This window comes from Artemia franciscana, chromosome 11 (genome assembly GCF_032884065.1).
Source record: "Artemia franciscana chromosome 11, ASM3288406v1, whole genome shotgun sequence".
NCBI lineage: Eukaryota > Metazoa > Arthropoda > Branchiopoda > Anostraca > Artemiidae > Artemia > Artemia franciscana.
The window spans coordinates 42,469,786-42,487,569 of record NC_088873.1 but is presented as its reverse complement, the minus strand read 5'-3'; the positions used below and the strand labels follow the sequence as shown (position 1 = coordinate 42,487,569).

Sequence of the window (17,784 nt, the reverse complement as noted above, 5' to 3'; positions counted from 1 at the left end):
TGCATCTTTCAGAGATGTTCTGTGGGAAAGCTTAGAGAATTTAGTAGCGACTAATATTTGTACCAAGCGTTTGTTTTTCAATAAAAATCGAGATAGCTCATTAACTTCTACTTATTCATGCAATAACACATCCACCTGCCTTTTCTTAGAGGTCAAGTAGATTTTTTATTTTTTAATAACGCCTCTAGAATCTTAAGCAGCCAAATATGTTGGATGATTTGGCGAGTTTTTCAATACAAATCCAGCATTAGACTAAACAAGCATAATAATTAACGCCTTGAAGCAAGGACAGCTTATAAGATAGATGAGGTAGCCAAATATATTCCATTTTGGTATCAAGTTCTTCCTATCGTTTTATTAAGTAGCATTAAAGTAGTTTGTGCAAAACATGATCAGGGTATTTTTTTTATGAAGTATATGAATACAATAGTTCATGAACATACCCAACTATATGAAAATAACACAACTCTATTGGCATACAGTATAAACCGACGTAAAATCGAATGTGTCAGTAAAACTAAGCATATATTTAACTGCATTATTTGCTTAAAATAAAATTTATTATGTATATAAAATTTAGTTTTTTATTTTAGAATTATTATAATTGTGTTATTAGTGTTATCGTGAATGTCCGAAATTGGTGAATGTCGACATTCACCGGTGAAAGTCCGAAATACCTATTTTTCTCCTTGGATTTAGTCAGCGTTGCAGAAAACTTTTTCAGTTTTATGCAAGGTTTGATGGTGACGAGTTAGGTTACGTTGGGGTTTTAACCCATTTCTGACATTTATAACTCAATTTAACCTAATAGCCTAACTTTAACTTTTACTATCGAAGCTTGCATACGACGGAAAAAGCTGATCGACAAAGCTAATTGAATAAATTTCGACATTAACCCGATTTCGGACATTCACAGTCCGGACATACAGTAGCAGAAAAGCGTCTTGGCATACGTAAGGAAAAGGATCAGGTTTTTTTCCGCTGGAACTATATGAAGACGCGAAATAAAATATTTTGAGTAAAATAGGCAGACATAAGTAGAGAGCAAGAAAATAAGACAAAAAAATTGACACCATTTTCTTCATGATTATCACAGTTTCAATTGGAAATTAGAATCTGTAGAATATTTTATTGATTATGACTTGAGGTCTAGAATGTATTCATAATATTCAGATTGAGGGATGGGATACATCTTCAGACAATGGAAGTTTTTGGTAAATTCATAGATAATGGTCTTTCTGCTGTATTGGAAAGTCATGGAGTTAGATGAGTGGCAGTTTCAGGAGTGGATCAAGGCCTTAATTGCGTAACACAATTTTTCTGAAGCTCCTATCAATTTCTTCCATGTCTCTAACGTATTAGAATATTGGATAGAAGACAGGCTAACCACAGTCTTAACTTCGGTTAAGAAAATTGTTTTCTTAATCTTGGTTTTAGCCTACCTTTTTATTGAAGCTAGGTTTTTAAAACATTTTGATTTGATTAGAATCTAAATTTATATTATGACTGAGGCCATATCCAGAAGACTGCCGGATTTAAGCCCCCCTCCAAACCCAAAAACAAATAAAAACAATTGTTTGACTCATAAAAACCTAACCAAAATGGAAACAAGCAAATTTTTGGTGCGTTTTTAAAAAGTTTTTTTTTGTAAAACTCACCCGAAAAATGTGCCCTCCCACCGAACAGCGTTTTCTGGATATGCCCTTGATCATGACTTTTTTCGAGTTTAGACACATTTTCCCAAGTTCTTCAAAGCCTAAAGAGTCAAAGTTCACTAAAGGTCTTACTACTACTGCTGCTGCTACAACTCACTGCAGCACCAAGCCGACTGAGGCCAATACATCCGTACACACTCCTACTTCAACCAATATATTTAAAGCCTTACTCTTTACCCCCTATCATGAAGTCCCATTTCCTTTAAAATTTTCTCAGTGACCTATTCCCACCCAATTCTGGCACTAGCAGCTTTTCATTTGGCCTCAGATGGATGGTTAGCAATCTTGATTTTTGGCATTCTTCCTCCTTCATCCTTCATCATTCATCCTTCATTCTTCATCCTTCATCATTCATGTCCTCCTTCATCCTTGAAAGCTGGTCTAACTACCTTAACTTTTCGTTCAGTATAGCCCCAGAAAGTGGGATCGACCCATATCTTTCGTACATGTTGCTGCTTGGTATACAGTCTGTCAAACGAATGCCTAGAACTATCGTTGCACAATTATTCTGAAAAAATAAAACAAATCTTCCTCATCGTTTCGAAGCCTGTCCCAAGCCAGGATAAAAAGGCAGGGTTGGGCTGTGGGCTTGCGACCCACTCCTGCAAAAAAATCCTAAGCAACAGAAACATCTATTGAGAATAACCTCGGATCTGATTGATTTTCGATGACAACCGCATGCCCCCGGACGCGATTTTGACAGCAAAAAGTTCCTTCAAATTTGGATTCTGGAACGTTTGTCCACAAACTTGCCAACCAGCCTCTGGTGACAGATATCATTAGAACTCGGAGGTGGAGATACTTGGGCCATGTTCTCCAAATGCAGGAAACTCAGATCCCAAAAGCCACTTTACACTGGCACCCAAACGGAAGTCAAAGAAGGGAGAGATCTCGGAACACTTTGCGTCGAACATACCAGTCTGATCTTCACAGTATCCATGCTTCTTTACAACCCGATTGGGAAGACATATACGCAGATTCCCAATTCAGAAAACATTGGTGAGGTCTCGTGGATGCCCTGGGTGCCTCTGGCGGCACAGACGGATCTGGCGGCACAGTTAAGGTAATTTAACGTAACTTCATTAAAATGAAAATGACTCAGTTTTAAATAGGCCTGAGGGCAGAGGGGGTAAATAAATAGGTCTCAAAGTGAAATTTTTATTATTTTCCAACTTTCCAGGATGGATTATATCTCCCCCTGGTCTCTCCTTTGTGGTAACCATGGTTGTGTTAATTATTTGTTTTTATTTATTTATCTTGCTTCATAAGAAATAATAATCAGGTTTCAGGCTTTGCCAATTAAAATATTCCCAATAAAAGCAACTTAATATTCTTGCCAAGAAAGATTATTACAAATCAAGAGCACTCCTTTTTTTTTGTTTCCACAAACCCATGCCTAAAACCAGACATCCATAGGCTAGTTCCGTGAAGGTCTAATCGTCATTAATTATTAGAAAGTGATGATGGAAATATATCATTATCAAATTATGGCCATTTTTTCTTCTTCATGTATGGATCGATGGTAATATATCGACTTAACACTGACCATGTAAATGATTACCAAATTATGATTTATTTGTCTGATATCGACAAACACAACATATTTATGTGATGTATTAGATATAATTCATGCTTATGTCGTATTTATTTTTTATTGCATTATGACTTTCCATAATTTAAATTGAAAATTTAACACCATGACTTAAGAACGTACGCTATATTTCTTTTGTAAGGGAAGAGGTGGGACAACATTTGAAGCAAATTTGATTGAAAAACAAAAAGGGTTATGTGAAAACATGTCGAAGATTATAGGGTAGAATAAAAATGTCCTTGAAATTTCAGACAAGAGACATATTCTGGGGCCCTTACAAGCCTAACAGGTTTTGTTTTGAGGAATTGACACGAAAAGGTTACAACTGGGGTTGTACGGGCTCATTTAATTGAAGATTATAAAGGCGATTTACGTAGAAAATATATGTAAGAAATTATGTGTAAAATCCTAAAATTCTAGGAATTTCAGGAAAAAGAATAGTCTGAAGCCCTTTACAGAAGTCTGCTAGTCGAATTTTATTTAAAGAAAGAGACAGAAAAATCATACGACTAGGAAATTTTAAGGGCCAAGCTACCACTACTTTCACTTAAAAAAGTTTAGACAGCACGATTATGCATACTAATCCAACCAATTCATATTCTAATATACCTTTTTTTTATACAGAGCCTATTCTCGCTTTATTCATTTAGATCTGGAATTTCAGGGGGCAAAAGCTCCGGCCTGAAGTTCCTTATACAAGCCTGCTAGCAGGATTTTAATAAAGAAAAAAAAAAATCCACTGCTGGGGGATTTTAAGGGCTAAACTAGCATAATCGAATCTTGATAACTCAAACCTTGATAACTTGAAATACTCGATATCTCAAGTGATTTTCAATCCCCTTGGAAAAAGCCTGTCTAAGAAAAAAAAAAATCAAATTTTGCTTAAATAATTTTAAACAAACTTAAAATAATTTTTTACTTAAAAATTTACTTAATTTACTTAAAATAATTTACTTAAAATAATTTACTTAAAATAATTACTTAAAATAATCTACTTAAAATAATTTTTGCGGTTTTATTTTACCTTTGTAAGTTGAAGTGACCCGAAAAATTACCCCTATAAATGGAAATTCAGTAGATAAGTCTTCATTTAATTTCTACTTTACTGCCATAACTCAAAGTTTACCCCAGTGTTTCAAAGTTTTTCCAACGGACCTCTGTTAGGTGATTAATTCAAAAAAAAAAATAAACAAAGTTTTTTAAGGGAAGTAAATAGTGAAGTGGAAACTTAAAACAAACAGAATCATTGCTTCACAGTCTATCTAACGTATATCAATAAAACTATTACAAGTAAACCAAATAATCATATTTTCCTATGTTTGAAGGATTATGGAGAAATAGCGCTTTACTGAAAACACAAAAACCAATTATAAGAAAATAAGAGTGTTGATTTATTAGTTAAAAGTGAGTACGTAGCCTGACAACAACAACAAACTAATCTATAAAGCTTTTCATAGCCTTATCAGTAACTTTCAGTACACAATTAAAATTATCTTAAAAAATAAGCATTAAATAAATACTTTTTAGTAACCGCAAAGTCACTGAACAGCATACACAAATATTGGATTGATTTATTAGGTAACATTTCGGTCTCACCAGCTATAATGCCAATAGTGAGTAACAAACAATTTTAAATTATAAGAAATACACTTTAGTATTACTCAAAATGAAGACCAACTAAACTATAATATGAACTCTGAAAGTCCGGTAATTTTTTTCTATACAACAGAAATTTCCAGTAATGATACAATTTTTAAAGCTTGTCTATAGTCTACTATCTACTATTAAGATGGTTTTCACTTTTCAGAACGAAAACAAGAGTCAATCATTGGACTGAACCATTGTGCAGAAGTGTTACCAAATTAAACAAAAAGAAAAATGGAGAAACAATCCTAAAATGCTTTATATTTGTACGGTAAAAAGTTTCCTTAATTGGTTTGCTTTTACTGTACCAAAAATCCTATATTGTTTTGTGTTTTCAGTAAAGCGCTAGTTTTTTATCATCCGAAAAGCATAGGGAAATATGATTGTTTGGTTTATTTGTACCAGTTTATTGATATATGTTAGATATTCTGTGAAACAATAACTTTTGTTCATTCTAAGTTTCAACTTCACTCTTTACTTCCCTCAGAAAACTTTGTTTTTTAAATTAATCTTTGCCCATTTTTAATTGAAATTTAGTGCAGAAGCAACACTGCAAGGAACTTTTTTATTTTTTGGGGGGAGGGGGCATCCCCCTCACATACAGAATAATTTCTGTTCATTTTAAGTTTTAATGTCACTCCTTAATTTCAGTTGAAAAACTTATCTGATTTCTGATCGTTTTTCAGAAAATGCCGAGAAATACATTCTGCACAAAATAGTGTACACGATTGTTGAAGGTGTGCAACCTCGAGTGTTAGGAAAGAGCAACTATTTTTCTAAAGAATATTTTTAGGTTTTCAAAACCTAAGAACAAAGTTGGTTTGTCTAACTTATTTTACTAAACATCTCCCCCCCCCCTGATAAACACCAGGCAACTTTAGACATACAGGTGTGGTATAGCAATAAACAAGAAAAAGTGGGAAAGTAACCTGACAACTAAAAAAAAAAATCAAAGAGAAAAAAATACAAATAGGTTCTTAGTGCTATGATTTCTCTAAATACATTAGAAATAATTTATTCTGTCTATTAAATAGTAAAAAAAGGAAATAATATTAATAAATGACTATAACAATAAGTAATCCTTCTTTGAAAATACAACTTTGAGTAGTTCCAGAACCATATGTTTACCCATCTTCAACACCTAAGTGGCAAGGGGTTTGGGTGCGGGGCGTAATTTCTTCAAAAAATAGTGTATGGAACATTTCCCAATTCACCCAAAAATATACAAAAAGAGTGAATCAGCTGAAAAATAATCATATATAAGGCACAAAACCATGTTTGAAAAAAGGAAAATGTCTGATTAAGGAACTGAACCCTTGCCGTTCTGATTCAAAGACTAACGCGCACAGCTTAGATACCAATATTGGTATCTAAGCTGTGCTGACGCGCTAATAACTGACTACGGCGGCTGAAAATCAAAATCAATCTATTTGGTATTGTAGGATTATAATTGTGTAACTTAAAGCCCTTTACCCAAAGACTATGGAGAGGTATTTCATCACCAAAAGCATAATTATTGGACCTTATTCAGCAAATTCTTTTGTATTTGCAATTATAAAACATTGAGTCAATAAAAGTTTCTATTATAAAGAGTGAGAGCATTAAACAGTATTTTGTGAAGCTGAGCTTTTGTGAGCAGGAGGAGGGGAGGGGGTATGTCAAGGAATAGTCATTTGGAATTTCGAGATCTTATTATTTGCTATTCTATGAATTTCTTCCTCTTGAAAAACATTCGGTATTTTAAAAATCATTTTGCGAGCCTCAACTTCGGCTTTGCCAACTTTGGTAAACCAAAGAAGAAATCTGGAAAAACAACGGGTCTATGGCAAGTTGGAAGTAAAAAGACAACAATCAAACGAATATTTCGGTTGTATACAACAAGGCGTACTCAGCGTTGAGAAAGAAAGAATTAAAAAAGAATAAAAAGAAAAATCAAACCAATATATACAATAGCTTAACCATGAAAACCAATACATTAAAATACGACGAGATGTTATTATAGTAAGGCCGTTCTTTTGCTCATCATTTTGCTAAGATCTTACATATTTCGATAGAAAACGGTTTTAAAGAAAATTTAAAGGAAAGTCCATATCCATAAACCAATAAACTTCATTAAGTCGCAGATATATTTGATTATATTTATATAATTGATTTAAAAACTGGGAAATTTCATTCAAAAGATCGTTTTTTTTTCAATAATTTCATTGATATAATTAATGTAAACAAAAAAAATTTTCCCCCTTGGCTTCGAAAATGGCGAATTTGTTTTGAATTTGGCAGAACATGGCGTTCTTTGCACTTTTTGTTAACATTAGTGAGCAGTAAAATCTTAGAACAATTAATCAGCGGCATCATCATAATCATCATCATAATCATTATCATGATGAACTTTCTGCATGATGAACTAAAGAGCGGTAACTGTGTAGAAAGATGTAAGATCTTAGAAGTAAGGTCTTAGTGCTAAAGAACGGGGTTAATAACACAGAACCAACTGCTTTTTTGAGCAACTACCTTCTGCACAATCAGTTTTAAGTAATCAAAATGTCTACAGGGGCGAGTAGGCATCAATAGATTTTTGAAGGGGTTGGGAAACCTGCAATATTATGCCCAGGCTTTTCAATGTTTTGGATCAAATCAACAGTGTATTCTTCATCCTTTCTACATACCAGCATATTCACAATAAAACAATACAGAACCACGTGGCTTCCGTTGTTGAGGGAAAAATCTTTAAAGAATTTCTCATGGTTGACACCCCCAGAAGGGGTGCCTACCAACTACCAAGGGTAGGCTTTTCTGCGCTAGACAAATCATGAAAAAGCCCCTCCGAATGGCTGGGAAGGATCTGTTAGTCTTCACTATTTCATATCAGCCTCATTGCAGCAGGAACTTCAGATCGTGACATATTAGTTTTGGAGGAAGAGGGGTGCAGACCAAGCAATTACCGGGGAGTAAGGTCTTAGAAACTCAATATTTGTAAATTGTAAAAAGGACATTTCTTTTCTGACACGGATTATCGTGAAACTTTGATCTTTAAGAGAGGGGGTATACTCAAGGGACCAGTCCTAAATAATGATTCTAAAAAAAATAAATAAGGAATACAAAAATTAGAAATTGGATTTAATAGGAGGAAAAATCGTTATCTCACTAATCAGAATAGTTTTAGGTCTTAAGGTCTTATTGCAAAAGAACGGGGTTAATAACACAGATACGACTGCTTTCTTATGCATTACCGTGAAACTTTGATCTTTAAGAGAGGTGGAATACTCAAGGGACCAGTCGTAAATAATGATTTTAGAGAAAAAAATAAGGAATAGCAAAAAATTAGAAATTGGATTTAATAGGAGGAAAAATCGTTAAATTATTGCTTTAATTTCTAATCGTCAGGAAAATGTCACTCACTATTGTTGCCCTATAGAAACTAAAAACTGATGAAGGTATCCAGTCTAACAGGTACGAATCAATCCAACCATAAACCAATAAGTGTTATTATAATGCAGGAACTATTGTAGAAACCCCACTCTCGTAAACAATCCCGGTGAAAAATATCCCTAGACTAGAAATCGAATATCCTTTTACTACAATCTTGGAAAATAAACATGCGCCCAGAAATCCCCATAGAATATACAGAGGCATTTTCTCTTACTCTCTGAGTGTATTGATAAAGAAAATTGAAAATTGATGGCTTCAAATAGTTGGATTTATTTTGAGAAAATATTGAATATTGAAATTAAAATTGAATAATTGGGATGGTCCCGTAAAGGTGATAGAAGTCCATACATGGTAGTTGACAGTCAAAAGTTCAGCTAGAACCTCAAACCTGAGGATAAATATTAGGTTGCATAAAGAACTATTGGTACTTATGTATTATACGAGAGACGCTCAGGAATTCGGATCGCAAAGATCAGATAGGACAATAAACTGTTGGATTGCAATGCATAGTGATAGAATATAATGTATCACCATGGACGTTCAAATTAATATTTTTTCAGGATGAGGGGTTGTTGCCCAAAGTAAAGTAAGTTAATTCGTAAGTTTTGTATATATTTTTTATTAATAAAAACTTTCGTAAAAAATTAAAAGTTCTAGTTGCCTTTCTAAATAACCAAAAAATTGGAGGGTAACTAGGCCTCCTCCTCCGGTTCTTTTTCCTCAAAATCATTCGAGCTAAACTATGAGAAAGCCATTTAGCCCCCCCCCAAAAAAAAATTAATATGCAAATTTCGTTTTAATTATTCATGTACAGGGAGCCAAAATCAAAACATGCATTAATTCGAAAACGTTCAGAAATTAAATAAAAAAACAAGTTTTTTAACTGAAAGTAGGGAGCGACATTAAATCTTAAAACGAATAGAAATTACTCCGTATATGAAAGGGGCTATTCCCTTCTCAGCGCCCCGCTCTTTACGCTAAAGTTTGACTCCTTCTCTTAACTCTGCTTTTTAAAACAATACTTTTTCCCTCAACTCTACTTTTGAAAACAGTAAAAGACTTTAGCGTAAACAGCGGGGTGTTGAGGAGGGAATAGTCCCTTTCATATACGGAGTAATTTCTGTTCGTTTTAAGATTTAATATCGCTCCTTAATTTCAGCTAAAAGACTTGTTTTTTTTTTATTTGATTTAAAGGAAAGTCCATATCCTTAAACCAATAAACTTCATTCAGTTGCTGATAGATTTGATAATATCTATATAATTGATTTAAAAACTGGGAATTTTTTTCATTTTTTTCGTTTTTTTCAATAATTTTATTGGAATAATTAATGTAAAAAAAATTATCCCCCTTGGCTTCGAAAATGGCAAATTTGTTTTGAATTTGGTAGAAAATGGCGTTCTTTGCACTTTTCGCTAACATCAGTGAGCAGTAAAATCTTAGAACAATGATGAACTAAAAAGCTGTAATCATGCGGTAATCATCATCAGCGGTATCATAATAATCATAATCATCATCATCATCATAATCATAATCATGATGAACTTTCTGCATGATGAACTAAAGAGCGGTAATCAGTGGAGAAAGATGTAAGATCTTAGAAGTAAGGTCTTAGTGCTAAAGAACGGGGTTAAAAACACAGATACGACTGCTTTTTTAAGGAGCAACCTTCTGCACAATCAGTTTTAAGTAATCCAAATGTCTACAGGGGCGAGTAGGCATCAACAAATTTTTGAGGGGGTTGGCACCCCAAAAGGGGTGCCTACCAACTACCAAGGGTTGGCTTTTCTGCCCTAGACAAATCATGAAAAAGCCCCCTCCCCCGAAACTAATGGTTGGGAAGAATCTGTTAGCCTTCACTATTTCATCTGCCTCATTGCAGCAGGAAAACTTCAGATTATAACATATTGCGATGGATGGGGGGTGGAGACCAAGTAATTTTTTTTCAAGGTCTTAAAAACTCAATATACGCAAATTGTGAAAAGGACATTTCTTTTCTGACACGGATTACCGTGAAACTTTGATCTTTAAGAGGGGGTGTATACTCAAGGGACCAGTCCTAAATAATGATTCTTAGAATTTTCATCGGGGTTCAAGGGATTAGCACCATCTATATGCATAAGAATAGGACCTTCGAGGACCCCCTTGGAATATAAGAAGCTTGCTATTATTTTTCACATTTTCAGCATCTTCCGTAAATTTTTCTGTCTTTCACTGTTTCGACCAGTGGCATTAATTCACAACAATTTAGGAGGGCTGGGGATAAAATGTATTTTTTCAAAATCTAGAGGTGGGGTAGATTTTTCGTGTTTTTTTAATTTTTCAAATTAAAATACCAAAAAGGACATTTTTTCATGAAAATACCCCCACCTGAAAAAAAGGTATTTTTCATAATTTGGAGGCGAGTGACAAAAACTCAAGGAACACATGTACCCTGATCGCTCCTCCCCCAATTTATTCGATCGTTTCTATATGTTTAGAAAAACCTGTAACATACGCCATTAAGTTTAATTTTTGAATAGGTGTCTGGTACCAATGCGAAAAATGGTATTTCGCATTTTTTGCCAGAAGACAGATCACGGATGCGTGTTTATTTGTTTTTTTGTTCTTTTCCCCCTGTGGTGATTTTATCGACTCAGTGGTCCTAGAGTGACGCGAGAGGGCTCATTCTAAATGAAATTGTATATATATACTGAATTGTATATATATATATATATATATATATATATATATATATATATATATATATATATATATATATATATATATATATAGGCCTATATATCAGGCACGTATGCTGGAATTTTTTTTCGGGGGGGGGGCAAAACCTTTTAAACAGCAGATATAAAGTAGCACTTTTTTTATTCAGTAATGCAAAAAGCACGTAATTCAGAAAATACAGATTAACTTTAATCTGTAGTATTGTAGCGGACGGGGGAAGAAGACTGAAGCCTCAAAAGTACGTTTTAGGCTCAGGTTAGGTTCATAGCGATTTAGAACCAGTGATTAATCTATTATATCCCATTGAAAGGGAAATTTTAGGGTTAACAGAGAAATATGGGTGCTGTTGGGGGTAGTTCTTCTATTGCAAAACGTAGATTTTAATGAAAAATTATAGTTTCCAAAATTGATCCATTAAAAGCTGTATTTTATCCAGAAAAGGGGGATAAACGCCCTAATATCAAGGATAATTCTATTTTGCTGCGGAAAGCAAACTCACTTTACAAAAAAAATAACAGTACAATTGCTAATTACTTCCAAGAGGGTAAAAAGTTAGAAAGAAAATGGGTTAATAATTGGGCAGTGACTCCACCGGGTAATTGCATGCTGTGAAATCCACCAAAAAAGGCTTCACACATGTATCTAGAGTCTTAATAAATGTCCTACTTTTGCCAGAAGTCCCAAGAAACCATGGGGAAATTAAAAATTTCACAAAATTTCGGGGAGGGGGGAGCCGGGCCCAAAGACCCCCCCTGCGTACGTGCATATTCTAGCTACCAACGGCGGCAAGGGGCTGCTCCCATTCATTTGGCCTATAACATACCATTAAAATACATATTTTCAACATATATATATTTTTTTCAACTTTAAAACACTTTCACTTTTCTTAAAACATATTAAACACTTTTCACTACATTTACATAAATAAAAAAAGACAAAAAAAATAACACAGTTTAATTTTTAAATACATCACATTTCATCATATTCTGCTTTTGCTGGGCCTTGTGTTATTGGGTAGCTACAACAATCCTAAAAAAAATTCTCTAAAATCAAACATTACACAATCCAGGCGAATCGTATCCCCTCAATTTACAGAATAAATTCCTCGAATTCAAATCTGAGACTTAAAATCTCGTTATCTAAGTCTCATGTACTTCTAATCTAAACTAAATAACCTTTCTAAAATCGTACAAAATCCTATATTATTTCCATGATCCCTAAAATTATATTTAATCATAAACCGATACATTCTAAATATTCAATTGCATTTAAAACTTACCTAATATATAAACTTAAAATTACTGAATAAATCTTGAAGCTAACTATTATAATCTAAAAATTCTAATCTAACTCTAAAATCAAACACTTCATTCCAACGTTAACTTTTGGCAGAAAAAGCATTAAAAAAAGAGTTCCATCTAAACTACTTTAATGACAACATGGTCGTATTAATTAATATGCATACCAAAACGACAACATGAAGTGAATATTGATAGCAAATTATGGTTCCACCAATTAACATCATCCTTGAAAAAAATACACAATGTCACCTTGTACTGGCCTAGTGGAAGAGACTGTGCCTCCTAATTGAAGGTGCTAGGTTCAATCCCAGGCTCGGCAAGGAATATTACAATCGCAATTGCATCTCATAATTTTTTTACAAACTGAAAACAAATTGTGTTACAAATATTGTCTTTTGTACTTATTACAATATTTACAGTATTGCAATAAGTATTGTAAAATATAACATGAAAATTATAGTAAAATTATATTTTGAACTGATGAGCTTTCAATAATTAATATCATTATGTATCAAATATTCAGTTAAATTTCCCAAGACTACTCACGACAACTATAGTTTCACTGCAAACAAGAGTTTGGATACTGCCTTTCTTAACTATAAAACTCTAAGGCCTACTGCGTCATAGGCGCTTCACTGAAAACGAATTATATTACAAATATTTTCTTTCCCAATTATTACGGCATTGAAAATGAAAATAAGATTACAGTGAAATAAAATCTTGAACTAATGATCTTTCAACAACTCTTATCATTATATATCAAATATTCAGTATGATTTTATTTGTACTTTCCAAGGCTGTTCAAGTTTTCAGTTTCAGTTAGTTTTCAGTAAAGCGCCAATTGCGCAGTTGGTTTTAGACTTTTACAGTGAGAGAAGGAGGCAAAATCCAAGCTCTAGTTTGTAGTGGTTTTTGTTCGTTTCAAGCTTGATTTGCATATTCAATTTAAGTTTCGCTCGTTTTAAGATTTATCTATTCATTTATATTAGTACCTGTTGTATATTATTTTTGCTATGATTGTTTATTTAATTTCTGTTCTTTTTCGGTTTCATTTATTCTTTAATAGTAATTTCTGGTCGTTCTGAGTTTGAGTTATTGTAGTTATCTATTTCCCCTGGTCTTACATTTAATTTGGCCTTTACTTTTCTTTAAAAAACTTCTTTTTCGGAAGTTTATTTTTTATATTAATTAAGTATCCCGTTCCGCGTACTGCATCCCAGCACAACAATCTGCTCATTTGTCAGTTATACCAGATAGTAATTGTAGGGTTGATGATTGACAAGCTGGCTGGTGATAGGCTGATGATTGATGTGATCACTGTATTATGGAAAAGGGTGTATTTCACAATTTTATTCGTTTTCGAGAATGAGTTAAAAAATGAAAAGGATTCCTCTAGTGGATTGGCGCTAGTGTCGACAAAAAACTATCAACACCATCTAGTGTTAGGTGACATTTGACATTTTTCAAGCTTTGTGATTTTTTTTTTTACAAAAACTGAGATCAAACACTTATTACTACTCTAATTTTACCAGTTGCACTAATTAAATTGGTTATTCTTATTATTACACTGGAAAAAGTGTGAAGTATTGCGAGATGCTAGATGGTACTGTAGTTATTTCAACATTAGCGCCAGTTGCCACTGTTATAAGTTAGCATACTCTTTGGAACAGCTATTGATAAGAAAAAATCAATTGCGGTAACACAGAATGTGTTGTTGTACAGTGTATGTTTTAGAGAAAAGCAGAAATGAGAAAGTATTGCCAAACTCTAGACGATGCTGATAATTTTTTGTCAACACTAGCACCATTTCTTACTCTTATAAGTTACCATTATCTTTGGACCAGATATTAATAAGAAAAAATCAATCGCGGTAGCGCAGAAGGCGTTGTTTCACAGTATAAGCTTTAGAGAAAACAAAAAAAAAGACTAAGAAACTTTCTTCGTGTTGCTATTGAGCACATGAACTTGTTCCAGCTAGTGGTAGAATCCTAAATATGAAAAGAAAGCCAAATTACCAGCTCTATTTTATTCCCCTAATTCTTATATTAACCATTTTTAATTCATCTATTATCATATTTGTCCTCAAGTGAGCCGACCAAAAAAAAAAAAAAAAACCTAGTGAAACGACATATTTTTAAAATACTTAAGAGTTTATGTAAATTTCGTTGTATCTCATCCAATTTCATCTGCATGTGTCCACATTCAGTTCTATAATATACCTGGAGTGGCTATTGAGGGGGGGGAGGATGTATTTATCCACCTCACTCTCCATATATTCCCCACCTAGATTTTCAAAAATACCCGTTTTTGGCATTTTTATTTAAAAACACCTGTTTTTGATATTTTCACTGAAGAAATTGTCCCCCCTCCCAAAATTTGAAAAATACATTTCACCCTAATTCCCTACATTTTGTAAATTGGTGTCCCTGTAAGATATATTAGTTGTTGATGATGATTATCTCTTCTAATGTCGGGTTTTCATTTGATATTTAACCGAAAAACCAAAAAAAGGAAATCTATCATTCTAATGGTCTGTTTCATTTTACGTTTTGTTCGTTAAACACCAAATTAACATATAGTTTTAGATACTTGTTAAAAGAAGATGAATATTGAATATAGTAATTTGATTTACCCTGCCATCTACGTAAAATTATCACAGATAACACTTAAAACACTTAATTGGACCATATAAAAGATGAGATCCTAAACCTGAACAGTCTACCTCGCTCCAATGCCATCCGAAGGATATTGCAACATATATTCAAATTAATATTAGAGTGAAACAGGGTATTTGCCACCCTTCTCTCCATATACAATCCCTCATGCCACTAGATTTTCAAAAATGTCCTTTTTTGGTATTTCCATTAAAAAACACCTTTTTTGGTGTTCGTTTTGAAAAAAAATTAATAAAGCAACAATATCGCCACTCCCCGCCTAAATTTTGAAGTTAAATTTTGTCCAAATTTTCTACGTTTTTGTGAATTGATGTCCCTGTAAAATATATTAGTTGTTGATGATGATAACCTTCTCTTGTAATGTTTGGTTCTCATTTGACATTTAACGGAAAAACCAGAAAGCAAATTTATCATTCTAATTGGCTGTTTCATTTTCCGTTTTATTCATAAAACACTAAATTAACACAGTTTTTGATATTGAGTTGTGTTTTCAGGTACTGGTTTTGAAGCATGTTTTGATCGGATTAGACAAAAATCGTTGTCGGGTTCTCCGTGTTCAACCCGGTAAAACTTTAAAGGACGGCTCAGACGGCGTTCGTAAAGTTGCTTCGTTAACCTTCCGTAAATCTTTACGTGAGCAGGCATTAAAGTTTAACTTTAGTTAACTTTTTTCGTAAGCTTCATGAAGTTGATCAATACTCCTCGGTACTCCTCTGTGTACACTTTTTGTATGTAAAGAGGGCATAAATAAATTATTATTATTATATGGAAAGGGTTCCGGAGCAAAACTTTTAAACAAATTTTGAAATGTGGAATCAGGAAACTGAAGATATGCTGATTTCTCTAGTCTGAGAGAAGCCTGTCGTATACCAGTCTTCTCAAGGAAAACACAAAGACAGGATCTGCATTGAAAACATATTCAAAGAGATCAGCACTGTTATGTACTGTTATGTACAGTTTGGTGATCAGTTTACAGGTGAGTTGACCACTTCTTTTGTTGTTTGGGTGGACTTTAGACCGTGTTTGAGACAAGAAATCTGTCTATGATGTTTTGGTAGCCTGCTGGTGCCACCTCTTGAGAAACAGCACCAAAAATGCTATTTTTAGTACCATTTGGAACTTATAGATGGTGAAATTTACAGGAAGAACGTAGATATGAGCAATATCTTTTCTATGAGCTATAAAACATCTGTCTATGATGTTTTGGTAGCCTACGAGTGTCACCCCTTGAGACATATCACAAAAAGTCCCGTTTTAGTGCCATATGGCACTTACAGATGGCGAAATTTATAAAAAGCACGTAGATATGAGAAAGAGCTTTTAAATGAGCGATTAAGCATCTCTCTATGATGTTCTCGTAGTCTGCTTTGAATAGTTTGCAGCTCAAAACAAAGGTAAAGTACAAGGCTCATGTGAGCGGTGAAAACTTTACGGAAACACACTTTGCGAACGAATTTACGAACTTTACGAACGTCGTCTGAACCGTCCATAAAGCGTTTTCCTGGTACGGGTTCCGAGCGTGTTTGACACGGGTCCAACATGCGCTAGAATAGCATGGTTGAACACGGGCTCTGAGAAGACATTCGCCGTGTTGAACACGACACACAAAACGATAATCTACAAAACCTGTGTTAAAACTCCATGTGGGATGTGGGTGGCCTGTAAACAAGGCTTTGTTAAAAAAAAATATGAATACTGAATAAAATAATTTGGTACATTGTTCCTATGTAGGTATAATCAAAACATATGGCCTCAAATATAATTAAAACAGATGGAGTAAAAGTTGAGAGCCTAAATAGTCTACCTCAAATACCATCCAAAGGATATCCCATCATATATTCAAAATATATTCTCCTTACCGATTAGAAGTCCCATTAGCTCCGAGAAATATTATATTAACATGTTATTTAAAACTGGTTTTAGTCACTAGAAACGGATGATGCTATTACCTTTGTACATTAGGGCAAGCTATAAATATTCAATTTTCGATGTAGCATTTTTGATTTCGAGTTGATTTAACTAACAATGTCATTACATGTAACTTTTATGTATTTTGTTTTAACTGATTCTTTAGCACATTCAGTTATATTTCAAAACTATCTTTTCGGACGACAGGTATGAAAAAAAACCGCAGCGCATACCCTTCAGTTAAGATTGGAGAAAAAATTGTTTCCGTATTTTCAGCATTGGCTACTAGCGACAATTTTCAAAATACTAGCGACCCTGTAGAAATTGGTGCACTGGACTTCTTAACAAAGTCCCAGAAGTTTTTAAGCCCACAATTTTCATCACAATTTGGGTATTTTGAAATTTTGATTTTTTTTCTTAGTAGTAGTATTAATTTATTATCCAAAAGAAATAACAGAGACAAAATCAATCGGTAGCAAACCAAAAGCGTCACTTGAGAGGGTATGCTACTAACGAAAAAGGACAAAAATAGAAGAGGAAAAAATATTAAAAACAAAGAACAAAAAAAACAAAAAAAAACAACAAGTTAATGTATAATAAGCAAAAGGGTGAAACTGTGTACCGAGAAAAAAAACTTACATAAATAATTCCTACACAATAAAACAACATAATATCATGATCCCGAAGCGAAAAAAAAAACAATAAACAATTTTTGCCAATATTAATTCCATCAATGTTAATCTATTTAAAATCATTTATAAGACTACGAAGGGAAAACAAAACAAGCAGAATTAGAAATTTA

General features: G+C 33.5%; 1 protein-coding gene across 2 annotated transcripts in view; it reads right to left on the bottom strand.

The window, feature by feature from the left end:
* The window catches only part of LOC136033249 (IQ motif and SEC7 domain-containing protein 1-like), a 359,466-nt gene that overhangs the window by 216,048 nt on the left and 125,634 nt on the right, over nucleotides 1-17,784 (bottom strand). The window contains exon 1 of one of the 2 annotated variants that reach the window (XM_065713984.1): nucleotides 8,350-8,481. The exons of the other annotated variant lie outside the window; for it this stretch is intronic. The gene's annotated coding sequence lies outside the window, so the exon portion shown is untranslated. Of the gene's footprint in view, nucleotides 1-8,349; nucleotides 8,482-17,784 lie in introns of those variants that run through there. 2 annotated transcript variants of the gene reach the window in all.